Source organism: Hemiscyllium ocellatum, assembly GCF_020745735.1.
Source record: "Hemiscyllium ocellatum isolate sHemOce1 chromosome 27 unlocalized genomic scaffold, sHemOce1.pat.X.cur. SUPER_27_unloc_36, whole genome shotgun sequence".
Taxonomy (NCBI): Eukaryota; Metazoa; Chordata; class Chondrichthyes; order Orectolobiformes; family Hemiscylliidae; genus Hemiscyllium; species Hemiscyllium ocellatum.
In genome coordinates this window covers 214924-233387 of record NW_026867505.1, presented here as the reverse complement: position 1 = coordinate 233387, position 18464 = coordinate 214924, and the positions used below count along the sequence as shown (strand labels likewise).

Below are 18464 nucleotides of genomic sequence, written 5' to 3'. Positions count from 1 at the left end.
AAAGATCTAAAAGACTAGGAATAGAACATTCACCCCTTACTGAGCGAAAGTGAGGACTGCAGACGCTGGATATTAGAGTCGAGAGTGTGGAGCTGGAAAAGCACAGCAGGTCAGGCAGCATCCGAGGACCAAAAGAATTGATGTTTCGGGCAAAACCCTTCATCAGGAAATAGCCATGGGGAACTGCAGGGCTGTAGCGTAATCGAGTGAGTCTAAGTGGGATGCTGTTGGGAAGGTTAGTGTGAATGGCCTGGAGGGATGATATGGTTCCACTGCCTTAGCCACTTGTATTGTGAGAAATGTAGGAGGAGTGGGTTCCAGTTCGTGGGACATTGACACCAGGCCTGGAGAAGGTGGCATTTGTGCCGTCTCTCTCTTCACATTCTGCCCCCTGTCCATTTTCTCCCCATTCACTGCCCCCTGCCCATTCTCTCTCCTCACACTGCACCCTCTACTCTTCCCCCCAACGCTCTGAACCCCAGTCTGTTCCCCTGTCCATTTCCCTCCTTTCTCCACCATCACCAGCGACCCCCTCATCCCCTGCACCCCCACAATCGTCCTTTCTCGTGCCTCAGCCCTCTTTGATCGCTGTATGAAGTCTTTCTCAGGGGAGAGAGAGAATGGATGGTGATGACTTTACCTGGGAAACACGGCATGTGGGAAATAGTTGATATTTAAAATTGAGAATAACTAAAACCGTATATTCAGAAACTTCGTTAAAGTCGGGAAGAATGTTATTTTTTCCAAAACAAAAGCTGCAAAAATCTTTCTGAAACTTGCATTGATGTATGTGCAGTTAGGCCACAACAAAGGAGAGGCTGTAAGGAGTGAATGAGTGAATAAAAGACAAGTCCAACCTTGCCCTCGAGGAGAAAGTGAGAACTGCAGATGCTGGAGATCAGAGTCGAGAGCGTGGTGTTGGAAAAGCTCAGCAGGTCAGGCAGCATCCAAGGGGCAGGAGAATCGCGTTTCGTGCATAAGCACTTGGCACTCGGCCATCGTTCGTTCAATCCCCCTGCGATGGCGCGTGAACTCACTGGTGCCTCCGCAGGTGGGAGGAGCAGGTGAATCCTTTCCGGCACTTACAGCAGGTGAATGGCCTCTCTCCGGTGTGGAGCCGCTGGTGGGTCAGCAGTGCAGCTGACTGAGTGACCCCTCTCCCGCACATGGGGCACGTGAATGGCTTCTCTCCCTTGTGGACCCACTCGTGCGCCTGCAGATGGCTGATCCGACTGAAGCCCTTCCTGCACACTGAGCAGGTGAATGGCCTCTCCCCTGTGTGAATGAGTCTGTGGGTTTTCAGCACGGATGGGGAAGGGAATCCTTTCCCACCGTCCCCACATTTCCACGTTTTCCCCATTGAAGGAGCTTTCCTTGTGTTACTCTGGGTTTGAAATTACCAGTCTATCCCCACCGTGAGGGGTGAGAGTTTGATTCCCCTAAGCTGAGTAAATGGTTTGAAGCACTTTTCACAGTCAGCGCACTGAATCTCCCTCACTCGGGTGTCTCAGTATTCTTCCTGCCACACCAGTGTCCAAAATCTTTCAAGCAAACATGTCTTCTTGATTGGAATGGCTGCTGATATTCAAGGCCCAATGAATCAAGTGGCTCTGTCAGAAGTTGATGTATCATTTGCTTTCAGATTTCTTTCTGCACATCTTCCTGCAAAGAAAAATCACAAAATAAGTGATCACTGTCAGTACAGTTAAATGAACATAACATAGGTGGCAATTCCTGTAGATTGCCAGATGCCTGCTGATCACATATTATCCAGGCCACAGAAACCTGAAAACTCTCATGCAGCCAGACAGGCTTCGGTATGTATGGAGGAAAACTTCATTTCAGTGACAATAACATGGAACAAACTGCCTACAAAGATGCTGGAAATGGAGCTGAATCAAGGATATGAAAATGAAATGTTAACACTGCTTGAGAAAAGAAAGGCAGTAAAATTGCTGAATGACTTCCTGCTGGCCTATTAAATAAAAAATAATTACAAAAAAGGACGTAACTCCATTATTACATTAGAAGGTGAATAATAATTTCAAACAAACTTTTACAACAGCCAACAATATCAGATATACACCATATAGAATAAAGAACAAAGAAAATTTATAGCCCAGGAACAGGCCCTTCAAGCCTGAGCCGATCCAAATGTACTGTCTAAACCTGTTGGTCAATTCCTAAGTATTGTATCCCTCTACTCCCCACCCACTCATGCATTTATCCAGACGCATCTTGAATGAATCTACCGTGCCTGCCTCTACCACTCTGCTGACAACGCGTTCCAAACGCCCACCATCCTCTGTGTGAACTAAAACTTGTTTTCGCTTTGAATAAGTGCTGCCATTGCCTCGTTCATTGTAATGGTAGTTCTGCCCAATCCCTGAGTCAGGAAGTCGGATCTCGTTTAACGAAGCTGCTTTTTGAGAAAATTGATTATCCGTTTTCGCACAAGATAATGTAAGAAGCTAGGACTCGTTTGGGATTCGAACGCGGGATCTCTTACACGAGCACGCATCAAGAGGCCCGAAGCGCGAATCATACCGCTAGACCAACGAGCCACATTCAACTGCTGCTTTACATTTTTTTTAAATAATATGCCAATCCCTTAAATGCTGCCCAATTCTTTGGGAATCTAACTTTTTAGTTGTGAACATGAGTAAAGGAGCAATCCTTTTCGAGGGTGCAAACTGTACACGTGCCAAACTGAGGGAATACACGAGGAAAATAGCTTTAAGAGAGATGGAAAGTATTTGAGCACCTTTGGAGTGTCTGCTCCCTCCCTGGGTTCCTCCAGTTGCTACAAATGAATAGTGTTTCACCCACCCCTACCTCCCCTCCCCCCTCGCTGCTGGAGGATGGTATATGGAAAGGGTGTGACATTGCTTTGCTCCCAGATATTGCCCAGAGGGAGGAAGTTTCACTGAAACTGACAGGGCTGCATCCGCATTGTGACGTCAACAATGGAGGGCGGGCCGGACAGCTGCCCTGCAGTTGAGGCACGTGTGGAGGGGAGGACACTTTGCAAATCCCACTCTCCTCCAAGTCAATGCAGTTTGAGTTCAAGCAAAGCAAGGGGTTTAAATTTATTTTAGGAAACCACCTTTGTGCCGTGGGAAAACTCCTGCCGCTGGAAATACAGTGCTACAGATTCAAATTAACAGAAGCAGGAGTAGACCATTTGGGAAAGCCTACTTCGTCATTCATTAAGATCACAGCTCCACCAAACTGCACTATCCCGACTAACCGGTATAGCGCATTTCAGAAGAATGGACAGCCCGTAGGCCAGCTAAAAACAGCTCCCCGGACCAGGAATCGGACCCGGGCCGCGGCGGTGAAAGCGCCAAATCCTAACCACTAGACCACCAGGGAGACATAAAGCCGTCCTTGTAGCTCTGCTGAAAATGGCCTCGCTGCCCGGGAATCGAACCCGGGCTGCAGCAGAAAGAAGACATTCACCGGCGCATCCATCAATGTAACTTTTTTGTGTCCATTGCTCCCGATGCGATCTCGAGAACATTGGGGAGACTTAGAGTCAAGTCACATCTGCGGGACTCTCCTGCGCGCCTTTATTGCAAAAAAGCGCGGAGTGGACCCGGAAGCTGGTGTAGCGCAAGCTAACCTGGGTAGGTTTCTCTTCCTATAAAGGCGCGCAGGAGAGTCCCGCAGACGTGACTTGACTCTCCTGTCTCCCCAATGTTATAGAGATCGCATCGGGAGCAATGGACACAAAAACTTACATTGATGGATACAAGAAAAATTAAATTTAAACTGTAAAACACACGTAACCGCGTCTACAAACAGACACTGCCAAGCAGCCCCGACCTGCTCCGTCGAGAGAGTGAAGACTGTTCACTCGTTTGTAGCTGGAGAAGCAATCATCCCAACACATGCAAAGAAATCTGCATCAGGATGCGATTTGAACGAGCTACATCACACTGCAGCACCCAGGTACGGTGAAGATCAATAAACAACTGTAAAGCGCATTTCAGAAGAATGGACAGCCCGGAGGCCAGCTAAAAACAGCTTCCCTGACCGGGAATCGAACCCGGGCCGCGGCGGTGAGAGCGCCAAATCCTAACCACTAGACCACCAGGGAGACATAAAGCCGGCCTTGTAGCTCTGCTGAAAATGGCCTCGCTGCCCGGGAATCGAACCTGGGCTGCAGCAGTAAGAAGACTTTCACCGGCGCATCCATCAATGTAACTTTTTTGTGTCCATTGCTCCCGATGCGATCTCGAGAACATTGGGGAGACTTAGAGTCAAGTCACATCTCCGGGACTCTCCTGCGCGCCTTTATTGCAAAAAAGCGCGGAGTGGACCCGGAAGCTGGTGTAGCGCAAGCTAACCTGGGTAGGTTTCTCTTCCTATAAAGGCACGCAGGAGAGTCCCGCAGACGTGACTTGACTCTCCTGTCTCCCCAATGTTGTAGAGATCGCATCGGGAGCAATGGACACAGAAACTTACATTGATGGATACAAGAAAAATTAAATTTAAACTGTAAAACACACGTAACCGCGTCTACAAACAGACACTGCCAAGCAGCCCCGACCTGCTCCTTTCTCACCCCGACCAAATACACACAGACAACATGTCAAAGTGGTTCATAGGAGGAGAAATGGGGCATTGAAGAGGAGTGAAATGATTGCTTTTGGTCACCGCCACCATTGTCCGAAAAACAGGTTGAAAGGATTCTTAAAAGGTAGGCAAAGAAGTGGAGTGGTATAACACTTCAGACACCGCAAAGTGTCAGACCACTTTCTAGTGGAAGAAAAGACATTTCTTATTTCTAGAAGAATGGGGGAACAAATAGGGAATAAATCTGAATTGGGAGCTCTTTCTTATTAAGGATGTTCCTTCACCACAGTCTTCGTTTAGAGCATAAGTTCTTCATCAGGAATGAAGGTTGGTCCAACTGGGCTGAGAGATAATTGGGAAGGGGATGGGGATGGAGGGGAGGTAGCTGTGAATGAAATAGGTCGATGGAGGTGCTGATTTATCATGAGAGGTAAGACAGGAGGGTGGAGCGAATAGGTGGGAAGCAAGATAAAAATGTAGGACAGCTCAAGAGGCCAATGCCGAGTTGGAAGGTTAGATCTGGGACAAGGCGCGTGGTGTGGGAGTGGGGGTGAGGGGAAATATGGAAACTGGTGAAATCGACATTGATCCCATGTAGTTGGTAGGTCCCAAGGCGGAAGATGAAGTGTTCTTCCTACAAGCGTCAGGTAGCTAGACCTTGGAGGGGGTGCGGCACAGGACTTGCATGTCCTTGACAGAGTGGGAGGGGAAGTTAAAGTATTCAGCCACAGGGCGGTGGGGTCGTTTAGGTTTGGAGTCCTAGAGCTGTTCCCTGAAATGTTCTGCAAGTTGGCATCCAGTCTCCCCAATGTGGCAGAGCAATGGACATATAAATAAATCTTACAAACAAATTGTATAAATTTTAGCATGCCGGAGTTATTATCTTTAATGAAGATAACGAAAATATTAATAAAATTAGTGACTGTTTGAAACGGTTTGTTGGTCAGGCTCAACTCATCCCCTTCAAATGAGACAATGCCATTGATAGCGGTAAACTGCTCTTTTTGCTGTAAAATCACAAGTTATTGATTTATTTTCACAGCTTACTGGTATTCACACCTGCACATTCAATGTCAAACTCTGACATCAGAAATGAAATTACACCATTAATTTTGACTTACAATATTCGAACAAACAAATTAATAGCACACAGTGAATACCAAGTCTGATAAATATGAAATCAAATTTGACCCAAAAAAAATACAATCAAGCTGGGAGATAAGAAATGGGGGAAGGGCAGAAGGCAAGAAATGCAGCATCAAAGAAGGTGTTTCTCCAGGGAGTGTATTTTACCAACTACAGCTGCTAAATATAAACAAACACTCTGACTTGATCCTCCGGTTTTAATGTGAACCAAAGCCCCATACAGTAGGTACCATTTAAATAAGTTAATAGATACAAGCCTTGAGCAAATCCAGCTTCTAGCTGGGCCCCCCTTTTGGAGCTCGGACCTTCCTCCAGCTCCGGGGGGTTGGTGAGCTCCTGGGCTCCAGCTGCCACTGTCACTCCTCCACTGAAGAAGCTTTGGGAAGCAGATGCAAAGGCAAGATACAGAACAGAACACACTTGCCAAGGAAAGCAGCTTATGGAGACATTGAGCAATAGGATCACATGGTTTTGACCCATCGACCTCTGGGTTATGTGCCCAGCACACTCATGCTGCACTACTCTGCTTCGGTGCTCCCAGTCGCTGGATTGTGGATCAGTTTAAAGTCGATCCTATATCTCTGATAACATCGCTACACAAGGCAGTGAAGAAAGGTTTAGGCACACTAACCTTCATCAGTTAAGGAATTGAGTATAGATGTTGGCAAGATATAGTGTAGTTATACAGAACGTTGATAAGGCTGCACCTGGAATATTGTGATCAGTTTTGGTCCCCTTGGTATCGTGTGACTTCTGACATCTTCAACTCTGGGTTTGTGTTGAACTTGATAGGATATTTTGTCCAACTCAGCATGTTCAAACAGTATCGCTTGGAGGGAGTCATTTGAAACATTTGAGGAGGTGAGCTCAACAAGATTGAAGTATTCAAAGTTACTTGGACTCTCTTTTAAACTTACATCAGGACCAGTAGTCAGAGACGCATACAACATGGAAACAGAGCCTTCAGTCCAACTTTTCCATGCTGACCTGATATCCTAAATTAATCTAGTCCCATTTGACAGCACCTGACCCACATACTCTGGAAGCTCATTTCATGTATGTACCACCCTCTGCATGAAGAAGTTGTCCCTTTAATATATTTCGCCTCTCACCCTAAACGAATGCCCTCTAGTTCTGGAGTCCTCCATCCCAGGGAAAATACCTTGTCTTTTACCCTGTCCATCCCTCTCATGAATTTGTAACCTCTATTAGGTCACTCCTCTGCCTCCGATGCTCCAGTGAAAACAGCCCCAGCCTATTCAGACTCTCCCTGTAGCTAAAACCCTCCAAACCCCAGCAACATTCTGTAAATCGTTTCTCATAGAGAAGTCAATGTTTCAGTCCTGAAGAAGGGTTAATACCCAAAATGCTGACTACTCCACATCCTGGTGCTGCCTGGCTTGCTGTATTCTCCCAACCTCCTGCTTGCCTACTTCAGGTTGCAATATGTAGTGCCTCAGTGGTTACCACTGCAGCCTCACAGCACCAGGAACCCAGGTTTGATTCCAGCCAGTTAGGAGTTTGCACATTCTCCCAGTGTCTGCGTGTGTTTTCTCTGGGTGGTCCTGTCCAAACATATGCAGGTCTGAGGTTTGATGAAGGCCTTCCTGCACTTAGAGCAACTGAGCAACCTCTCCCCCCTGTGGATCCACCAGTGGGCCAGCAGGTCAGAAGAAAGAGCAAAGCCCATCCTGCATTCGGGGCAGAAGAACACCTCTCCTCGGTATGGACCCACTGGTGTCTCAGCAGGTGGGAAGAACTGCTGAAAGCCATCTCACACACAGGGCATGAGAACAGCCGTCCCGGGTGTGGACCAGTTGGTGCGTCCGCATGGCAGAGGAATCACTGAAGGCCTTCCCGCACTCACGGCAGCAGAAGGGCCTCTCCTCTCTGCGGACTCATTGGTGGTTCAGAACCCTTTCAAATTTCACAATATCCTTCTGATAGGAGGGAGACCAGAATTGCACACAATATTCCAAAAGTATTCCACAATATTCCAGTGTCCTGTCCAGCCACAACGTAACTTACCAACTCCAATACTCAAGTCAGAGGATTTCGGAATTTTTAAAACTCACAAAATAAAATAGCAAAAAATGGAAGGACAAACCGAATTTTTGAAGTCAACTTGGAAGCATCATTGAGAAATCGGCGGACTGGGTTTATTAGGTACCTGTTCTCCTTAAATACACTATATACATCTTTTTCTTCTGCTCTTCGCAGTTTCTCTGTGCTGCAGTGTGTAGTGGCTCGTTGAAATAATGTCCTGATGCAGCTTAATAGAACATAGAACATAGAAAATTACAGCGCAGTACAGGCCCTTTGGCCCTCGATGTTGCGCCAATCCAAGCCCACCTAACCTACACTAGCCTACTATCCTCCATATGCCTATCCAATGTCCGTTTAAATGCCCATAAAGAGGGAGAGTCCACCACTGCTACTGGCAGGGCATTCCATGAACTCATGACTCGCTGAGTCAAGAAGCTACCCCTAACATCTGTCCTATACCTACCACCCCTTAATTTAAAGCTATGCCCACTCGTAATAGCTGACTCCTTAGGTGGAAAAAGGTTCTCATTGCCAACCCGATCTAAACCCCTAATCATCTTGTACACCTCTATCAAGTCACCCCTAAACCTTCTTGTCTCCAATGAAAAAAGCCCCAAGTGCCTCAGCGTTTCCTCATACGATCTTCCTACCATACCAGGCAAAATCCTGGTAAACCTCCTCTGCACCCGTTCCAGCGCCTCCACACCCTTCCTATAGTATATCGACCAAAACTGCACACAATACTCCAGATGCGGCCGCACCAAAGTCTTATACAACTGCAGCATGACCTCAGGACTCCGGAACTCAATTCCTCTACCAATAAAAGCTAGTACGCCATATGCCTTCTTCACAGAACTATTTAGCTGGGTGGCAACTTTCAGAGATCTGTGTACATGGCCACCAAGCTCCCTCTGCTCATCCACACTACCAAGTATCCAACCATTAGCCCAGTAATCCATCTTCTTGTTACTCTTAACCAAAATTGAACTCCATTTGCCACCTTTCTGACCAGCTCTGCAGCTTAACTATATCTCACTGTAACCTGCCACATTCTTCCTCACTGTCAACAACTCCACTGACTTTCGTATCATCTGCAAACTTGCTCACCCAACCTTCTAGCCCCTCCTCCAGGTCATTTATAAAAATGGCAAACAGCAATGGTCCCAAAACAGATCCTTCCGGAACACCACTAGTAACTGCACTCCAAGATGAACCTTTACCATCAGCTATTACCCTCTGTCTTCTTCCAGCCAGCCAATTCCTAATACAAACCTCCAACGCACCCTCAATGCCATACCTCCGTATTTTCTGCAGTAGCCAACCATGGGGAACCTTATCAAACGCCTTACTAAAATCCATATACACCACATCTACCGCTTTACCCTCGTCCACCTCCTTAGTCACCTTCTCAAAGAATTCAATAAGGTTTGTGAGACAAGACCAGCCCTTCACAAAACCATGCTGACTATCCTTGATCACATTATTCCTATCCAGATGTTCATAAATCCTATCCCTTACAATTTTCTCTAAGACTTTGCCCACAACAGAAGTGAGACTCACTGGCTATAGGAACTAGTGTTACTCCCTACTCCCCTTCTTGAACAAGGGAACCACATTTGCTATCCTCCAGTCTTCTGGCACTATTCCTGTAGACAACGAGATCATAAAAAATCAAGGCCAATGGGTCTGCAATCTCTTCCCTTGCTTCCCAGAGAATGCTAGGATATATGCCATCAGGCCCAGGGGATTTATCTATTTTCACCCTTTCCAGAATTTCCAATACCTCTTCCCTACATACCTCAAAGCCATCCATTAAAATTAATTGTGACTCAATATTCACTTCGGCAACAATGTCCTGTTCCTGAGTGAATACTGATGAAAAGTATTCATTCAGTGTCTCCCCAATCTCTTCGGCCTCCATGTGCAACTTCCCACTACTATCCTTGACTGTACCTATTCCAACCTGAGTCATTCTTTTATTCCTGACATACCTATAGAAAGCCCTTGGGTTGACCCTTATCCTACCAACCAAGGACTTTTCATGTCCCCTCCTTGCTGCTCTTAACTCTCTCTTTAGATCCTCCCTGGCTACCTTATAACTCTCAATCGCCCCAATTGAACCTTCACGCCTAATCTTTACATAGGCCGCCCTCTTCGCTTTAACAAGGGATTCCAATTCATTATTAAACCACGGCTCCCTCACACGACGTTTTCCTCCCTGCCTGACAGGTACATACTTATCAAGGACACTCAATAGTTGCTCCTTGAACAAGCTCCACATATCGATTGCACCCTTCCATTGAAGCCTACTTTTCCAAGCCACGCATCCTAAGTCATGCCTCACCGCATCATAATTTCCCTGCCCCCAGCTATAACTCTTGCCCTGCAGTGCACACGTATCCCTCTCCATCACCAGAGTAAAAATCACCGAATTGTGGTCACTGTCCCCAAAGTGCCCACCTACCTCCAATTCTAATACCTGGCCTGATTCGTTACCCAGAACCAAATCCAGTACGGCCTCACCTCTTGTTGGCCTGTCAACATATTGTGTCAGGAAACCCTCCTGCACACAATAGATAAACACCGACCCATCTAACGTACTCGAGCTTTGGCTTTCCCAGTCAATATCTGGAAAGTTAAAGTCCCCCATAGCAACCACCCTATTACTTTCCCGCTTCTCCTGAATCACCCTCTCAATCCTTTCTTCTACGTCTCTAGGACTATTAGGAGGCCTATAGAAAACTCCAAACAGAGTGTCCTCCCCTTTCCTATTTCTAACTTCAGCCCAACGTACCTCAGATGGCGAGTGTTCTTCCATCGTCCTTTCCACCGCTGTAATACCATCCTTGACAAGCAATGCCACACCTCCCCTTCTCTTACCCCCACCTCTGACCCTACTAAAACATTTAAACCCTGGAACCTGCAACAGCCAATCCTACCCATGTCTCCGTAATAGCCACAACATCGAAATCCCAGGTACCAACCCACGCTGCAAGTTCACCTATCTTATTTTGTATACTTCTCGCATTGAAGTATACTTCAATGTCACATTGTTGTTTAGAGACACCCTCCTTCAAGATTGATGCCAAGCTCCTAATCTCCCTACACTCAAGGTCCTGCACCCTAAAGCTACAGTCTAGGTTCCCATGCGCCTGCAGAGTTAGTTTAAACCCCCTCCCCCAAAGATACCTAGCAAACGTCCCCCCAAGGATACTGGTGCCCCTCAGGTTCAGGTGTAGACTGCCCTGTTTATAGAGGTCCCACCTTCCCCAGAAAGACCCCCAGTTATCCAGATACCGGAATCCCCCCTTCCTGCACCATCCCTGTAGCCAAGCATTTAACTGTTCTCTCTCACTATTCCTCGACTCATTTTCACGTGGCACGGGTAACAAACCAGAGACAACAACTCTGTTTGTTCTAACTCTGAGCTTCCAACCTCGCTCCCTGAAAGCCTGCCTAACATCCTCATTCTTCTTCCTACCTATGTCGTTGGTGCCAATGTGGACCACGACTTCGGGCTGCTCCCTCTCCCCCTTAAGGACTCGGAAAACACGATCAGAGACGTCACTTACCCTTGCACCTGGGAGACAACATACCAATCGTGAGTCTCTCTCGCCCCCACAAAACCGCCTATCGGTGCCACAAAATATCGAGTCCCCAATAATTATTGCTCTGCTCATCGCCAACCTTCCCTTCTGAGCAACGGGAACAGGCTCCATGCCAGGGCCTGAACCCCATTGCTTACCGCTGGTAAGTCTTCCAACATACAAGTATCCAAAATGGTGTACTTGTTCTTGAGGGGAACGACCGCAGGGGGTCGCTGCACTGGCTGCTTTCTCCAAGTTCCCATCACTGTCACCCATCTGTCTGCAATCTGCGATACAAAAAATTAAATTTAAACTGTTACACAAACGTAACCGCGTCTACAAACAGACACTGCCAAACAGCCCTGTCCTGCTCCGCCGAGAGAGTGAGGATTGTTCACTCGTTTGTAGCTGCAGAAACAATCATCCCAACACATGCAAACAAATCCACATCAGGACGCTATTTCTACGAGCTACTTCACTCTGCAGCACCCAGGAACGACGAAGATCAATAAACAACCGTACAGCGCATTTAAGACAATTGGATAGCCCGTCGACCCGCTGAAAACTGCTTCCCTGACCGGGAATCGAACCCGGGCCGCGCCGGTGAGAGCGCCAAATCCTAACCACGAGATTACCAGGGAGACGCAGATTCGCTCCTGTAGCTCTGCTGAAAATTTCCTCTCTGCCCGGGAATCGTACCCGGGCTGCGGCAGTAAGAAGACTTCCACCGATCTCGAGAACATTGGGGAGACTAGAGAGACAAGTCACATCTCCGCGACTCTCCTGCGCGCCTTTATAGGGTAAAAAGCGCGGAGCGGACCCAGAAGCTGGTGTAGCGCAAGCTTCCCTGGGTAGGTTTTTTTCCCTGTAAAGGCGCGCAGGAGAGTCGCGGAGATGTGACTTGACTCTCTAGTCTCCCCAATGTTATAGAGATCGCATCGGGAGCAATAGATACAAAAAATTAAATTTAAACTGTTAAACAAACGTAACCACGTCTACAAACAGACACTGCCAAACAGCCCTGTCCTGCTCCGCCGAGAGAGTGAGGATTGTTCACTCGTTTGGAGCTGCAGAAACAATCATCCCAACACATGCAAACAAATCCACATCAGGATACTATTTCTACGTGCTACTTCACTCTGCAGCACCCAGGAACGACGAAGATCAATAAACAACCGTACAGCGCATTTAAGACAATTGGATAGCCCGTCGACCCGCTGAAAACTGCTTCCCTGACCGGGAATCGAACCCGGGCCGCGCCGGTGAGAGCGCCAAATCCTAACCACTAGATTACCAGGGAGACGCAGATTCGCTCCTGTAGCTCTGCTGAAAATTTCCTCTCTGCCCGGGAATCGTACCCGGGCTGCGGCAGTAAGAAGACTTCCACCGATCTCGAGAACATTGGGGAGACTAGAGAGTCAAGTCACATCTCCGCGACTCTCCTGCGCGCCTTTATAGGGTAAAAAGCGCGGAGCGGACCCAGAAGCTGGTGTAGCGCAAGCTTACCTGGGTAGGTTTTTTTCCCTGTAAAGGCGCGCAGGAGAGTCGCGGAGATGTGACTTGACTCTCTAGTCTCCCCAATGTTATAGAGATCGCATCGGGAGCAATAGATACAAAAAATTAAATTTAAACTGTTAAACAAACGTAACCACGTCTACAAACAGACACTGCCAAACAGCCCTGTCCTGCTCCGCCGAGAGAGTGAGGATTGTTCACTCGTTTGGAGCTGCAGAAACAATCATCCCAACACATGCAAACAAATCCACATCAGGATACTATTTCTACGTGCTACTTCACTCTGCAGCACCCAGGAACGACGAAGATCAATAAACAACCGTACAGCGCATTTAAGACAATTGGATAGCCCGTCGACCCGCTGAAAACTGCTTCCCTGACCGGGAATCGAACCCGGGCCGCGCCGGTGAGAGCGCCAAATCCTAACCACGAGATTACCAGGGAGACGCAGATTCGCTCCTGTAGCTCTGCTGAAAATTTCCTCTCTGCCCGGGAATCGTACCCGGGCTGCGGCAGTAAGAAGACTTCCACCGATCTCGAGAACATTGGGGAGACTAGAGAGACAAGTCACATCTCCGCGACTCTCCTGCGCGCCTTTATAGGGTAAAAAGCGCGGAGCGGACCCAGAAGCTGGTGTAGCGCAAGCTTCCCTGGGTAGGTTTTTTTCCCTGTAAAGGCGCGCAGGAGAGTCGCGGAGATGTGACTTGACTCTCTAGTCTCCCCAATGTTATAGAGATCGCATCGGGAGCAATAGATACAAAAAATTAAATTTAAACTGTTAAACAAACGTAACCACGTCTACAAACAGACACTGCCAAACAGCCCTGTCCTGCTCCGCCGAGAGAGTGAGGATTGTTCACTCGTTTGGAGCTGCAGAAACAATCATCCCAACACATGCAAACAAATCCACATCAGGATACTATTTCTACGTGCTACTTCACTCTGCAGCACCCAGGAACGACGAAGATCAATAAACAACCGTACAGCGCATTTAAGACAATTGGATAGCCCGTCGACCCGCTGAAAACTGCTTCCCTGACCGGGAATCGAACCCGGGCCGCGCCGGTGAGAGCGCCAAATCCTAACCACGAGATTACCAGGGAGACGCAGATTCGCTCCTGTAGCTCTGCTGAAAATTTCCTCTCTGCCCGGGAATCGTACCCGGGCTGCGGCAGTAAGAAGACTTCCACCGATCTCGAGAACATTGGGGAGACTAGAGAGACAAGTCACATCTCCGCGACTCTCCTGCGCGCCTTTATAGGGTAAAAAGCGCGGAGCGGACCCAGAAGCTGGTGTAGCGCAAGCTTCCCTGGGTAGGTTTTTTTCCCTGTAAAGGCGCGCAGGAGAGTCGCGGAGATGTGACTTGACTCTCTAGTCTCCCCAATGTTATAGAGATCGCATCGGGAGCAATAGATACAAAAAATTAAATTTAAACTGTTAAACAAACGTAACCACGTCTACAAACAGACACTGCCAAACAGCCCTGTCCTGCTCCGCCGAGAGAGTGAGGATTGTTCACTCGTTTGGAGCTGCAGAAACAATCATCCCAACACATGCAAACAAATCCACATCAGGATACTATTTCTACGTGCTACTTCACTCTGCAGCACCCAGGAACGACGAAGATCAATAAACAACCGTACAGCGCATTTAAGACAATTGGATAGCCCGTCGACCCGCTGAAAACTGCTTCCCTGACCGGGAATCGAACCCGGGCCGCGCCGGTGAGAGCGCCAAATCCTAACCACGAGATTACCAGGGAGACGCAGATTCGCTCCTGTAGCTCTGCTGAAAATTTCCTCTCTGCCCGGGAATCGTACCCGGGCTGCGGCAGTAAGAAGACTTCCACCGATCTCGAGAACATTGGGGAGACTAGAGAGACAAGTCACATCTCCGCGACTCTCCTGCGCGCCTTTATAGGGTAAAAAGCGCGGAGCGGACCCAGAAGCTGGTGTAGCGCAAGCTTCCCTGGGTAGGTTTTTTTCCCTGTAAAGGCGCGCAGGAGAGTCGCGGAGATGTGACTTGACTCTCTAGTCTCCCCAATGTTATAGAGATCGCATCGGGAGCAATAGATACAAAAAATTAAATTTAAACTGTTAAACAAACGTAACCACGTCTACAAACAGACACTGCCAAACAGCCCTGTCCTGCTCCGCCGAGAGAGTGAGGATTGTTCACTCGTTTGGAGCTGCAGAAACAATCATCCCAACACATGCAAACAAATCCACATCAGGATACTATTTCTACGTGCTACTTCACTCTGCAGCACCCAGGAACGACGAAGATCAATAAACAACCGTACAGCGCATTTAAGACAATTGGATAGCCCGTCGACCCGCTGAAAACTGCTTCCCTGACCGGGAATCGAACCCGGGCCGCGCCGGTGAGAGCGCCAAATCCTAACCACGAGATTACCAGGGAGACGCAGATTCGCTCCTGTAGCTCTGCTGAAAATTTCCTCTCTGCCCGGGAATCGTACCCGGGCTGCGGCAGTAAGAAGACTTCCACCGATCTCGAGAACATTGGGGAGACTAGAGAGACAAGTCACATCTCCGCGACTCTCCTGCGCGCCTTTATAGGGTAAAAAGCGCGGAGCGGACCCAGAAGCTGGTGTAGCGCAAGCTTCCCTGGGTAGGTTTTTTTCCCTGTAAAGGCGCGCAGGAGAGTCGCGGAGATGTGACTTGACTCTCTAGTCTCCCCAATGTTATAGAGATCGCATCGGGAGCAATAGATACAAAAAATTAAATTTAAACTGTTAAACAAACGTAACCACGTCTACAAACAGACACTGCCAAACAGCCCTGTCCTGCTCCGCCGAGAGAGTGAGGATTGTTCACTCGTTTGGAGCTGCAGAAACAATCATCCCAACACATGCAAACAAATCCACATCAGGATACTATTTCTACGTGCTACTTCACTCTGCAGCACCCAGGAACGACGAAGATCAATAAACAACCGTACAGCGCATTTAAGACAATTGGATAGCCCGTCGACCCGCTGAAAACTGCTTCCCTGACCGGGAATCGAACCCGGGCCGCGCCGGTGAGAGCGCCAAATCCTAACCACGAGATTACCAGGGAGACGCAGATTCGCTCCTGTAGCTCTGCTGAAAATTTCCTCTCTGCCCGGGAATCGTACCCGGGCTGCGGCAGTAAGAAGACTTCCACCGATCTCGAGAACATTGGGGAGACTAGAGAGACAAGTCACATCTCCGCGACTCTCCTGCGCGCCTTTATAGGGTAAAAAGCGCGGAGCGGACCCAGAAGCTGGTGTAGCGCAAGCTTCCCTGGGTAGGTTTTTTTCCCTGTAAAGGCGCGCAGGAGAGTCGCGGAGATGTGACTTGACTCTCTAGTCTCCCCAATGTTATAGAGATCGCATCGGGAGCAATAGATACAAAAAATTAAATTTAAACTGTTAAACAAACGTAACCACGTCTACAAACAGACACTGCCAGACAGCCCTGTCCTGCTCCGCCGAGAGAGTGAGGATTGTTCACTCGTTTGGAGCTGCAGAAACAATCATCCCAACACATGCAAACAAATCCACATCAGGATACTATTTCTACGTGCTACTTCACTCTGCAGCACCCAGGAACGACGAAGATCAATAAACAACCGTACAGCGCATTTAAGACAATTGGATAGCCCGTCGACCCGCTGAAAACTGCTTCCCTGACCGGGAATCGAACCCGGGCCGCGCCGGTGAGAGCGCCAAATCCTAACCACGAGATTACCAGGGAGACGCAGATTCGCTCCTGTAGCTCTGCTGAAAATTTCCTCTCTGCCCGGGAATCGTACCCGGGCTGCGGCAGTAAGAAGACTTCCACCGATCTCGAGAACATTGGGGAGACTAGAGAGACAAGTCACATCTCCGCGACTCTCCTGCGCGCCTTTATAGGGTAAAAAGCGCGGAGCGGACCCAGAAGCTGGTGTAGCGCAAGCTTCCCTGGGTAGGTTTTTTTCCCTGTAAAGGCGCGCAGGAGAGTCGCGGAGATGTGACTTGACTCTCTAGTCTCCCCAATGTTATAGAGATCGCATCGGGAGCAATAGATACAAAAAATTAAATTTAAACTGTTAAACAAACGTAACCACGTCTACAAACAGACACTGCCAAACAGCCCTGTCCTGCTCCGCCGAGAGAGTGAGGATTGTTCACTCGTTTGGAGCTGCAGAAACAATCATCCCAACACATGCAAACAAATCCACATCAGGATACTATTTCTACGTGCTACTTCACTCTGCAGCACCCAGGAACGACGAAGATCAATAAACAACCGTACAGCGCATTTAAGACAATTGGATAGCCCGTCGACCCGCTGAAAACTGCTTCCCTGACCGGGAATCGAACCCGGGCCGCGCCGGTGAGAGCGCCAAATCCTAACCACGAGATTACCAGGGAGACGCAGATTCGCTCCTGTAGCTCTGCTGAAAATTTCCTCTCTGCCCGGGAATCGTACCCGGGCTGCGGCAGTAAGAAGACTTCCACCGATCTCGAGAACATTGGGGAGACTAGAGAGACAAGTCACATCTCCGCGACTCTCCTGCGCGCCTTTATAGGGTAAAAAGCGCGGAGCGGACCCAGAAGCTGGTGTAGCGCAAGCTTCCCTGGGTAGGTTTTTTTCCCTGTAAAGGCGCGCAGGAGAGTCGCGGAGATGTGACTTGACTCTCTAGTCTCCCCAATGTTATAGAGATCGCATCGGGAGCAATAGATACAAAAAATTAAATTTAAACTGTTAAACAAACGTAACCACGTCTACAAACAGACACGTCCTGCTCCGCCGAGAGAGTGAGGATTGTTCACTCGTTTGGAGCTGCAGAAACAATCATCCCAACACATGCAAACAAATCCACATCAGGATACTATTTCTACGTGCTACTTCACTCTGCAGCACCCAGGAACGACGAAGATCAATAAACAACCGTACAGCGCATTTAAGACAATTGGATAGCCCGTCGACCCGCTGAAAACTGCTTCCCTGACCGGGAATCGAACCCGGGCCGCGCCGGTGAGAGCGCCAAATCCTAACCACTAGATTACCAGGGAGACGCAGATTCGCTCCTGTAGCTCTGCTGAAAATTTCCTCTCTGCCCGGGAATCGTACCCGGGCTGCGGCAGCAAGAAGACTTCCACCGATCTCGAGAACATTGGGGAGACTAGAGAGACAAGTCACATCTCCGCGACTCTCCTGCGCGCCTTTATAGGGTAAAAAGCGCGGAGCGGACCCAGAAGCTGGTGTAGCGCAAGCTTACCTGGGTAGGTTTTTTTCCCTGTAAAGGCGCGCAGGAGAGTCGCGGAGATGTGACTTGACTCTCTAGTCTCCCCAATGTTATAGAGATCGCATCGGGAGCAATAGATACAAAAAATTAAATTTAAACTGTTACACAAACGTAACCGCGTCTACAAACAGACACTGCCAAACAGCCCTGTCCTGCTCCGCCGAGAGAGTGAGGATTGTTCACTCGTTTGGAGCTGCAGAAACAATCATCCCAACACATGCAAACAAATCCACATCAGGATGCTATTTCTACGAGCTACTTCACTCTGCAGCACCCAGGAACGACGAAGATCAATAAACAACCGTACAGCGCA

The 18464-nt window shown here is 48.5% G+C and overlaps 3 non-coding genes across 3 annotated transcripts; all 3 read right to left on the bottom strand.

Annotated features, from left to right (window-relative positions):
- Positions 1-4030: 4030 nt before the first annotated feature.
- trnae-cuc (transfer RNA glutamic acid (anticodon CUC)) lies at positions 4031-4102 on the bottom strand. Its single transcript has one exon. It is a non-coding gene; the product is annotated as a tRNA-Glu (tRNA).
- An 8486-nt stretch (positions 4103-12588) lies between these two features.
- On the bottom strand, positions 12589-12660 carry trnae-cuc (transfer RNA glutamic acid (anticodon CUC)). The gene has a single exon. It is a non-coding gene; the product is annotated as a tRNA-Glu (tRNA).
- Positions 12661-17846: 5186 nt separating this feature from the next.
- Positions 17847-17918, bottom strand: trnae-cuc (transfer RNA glutamic acid (anticodon CUC)). Its single transcript has one exon. It is a non-coding gene; the product is annotated as a tRNA-Glu (tRNA).
- Positions 17919-18464: the final 546 nt, after the last annotated feature.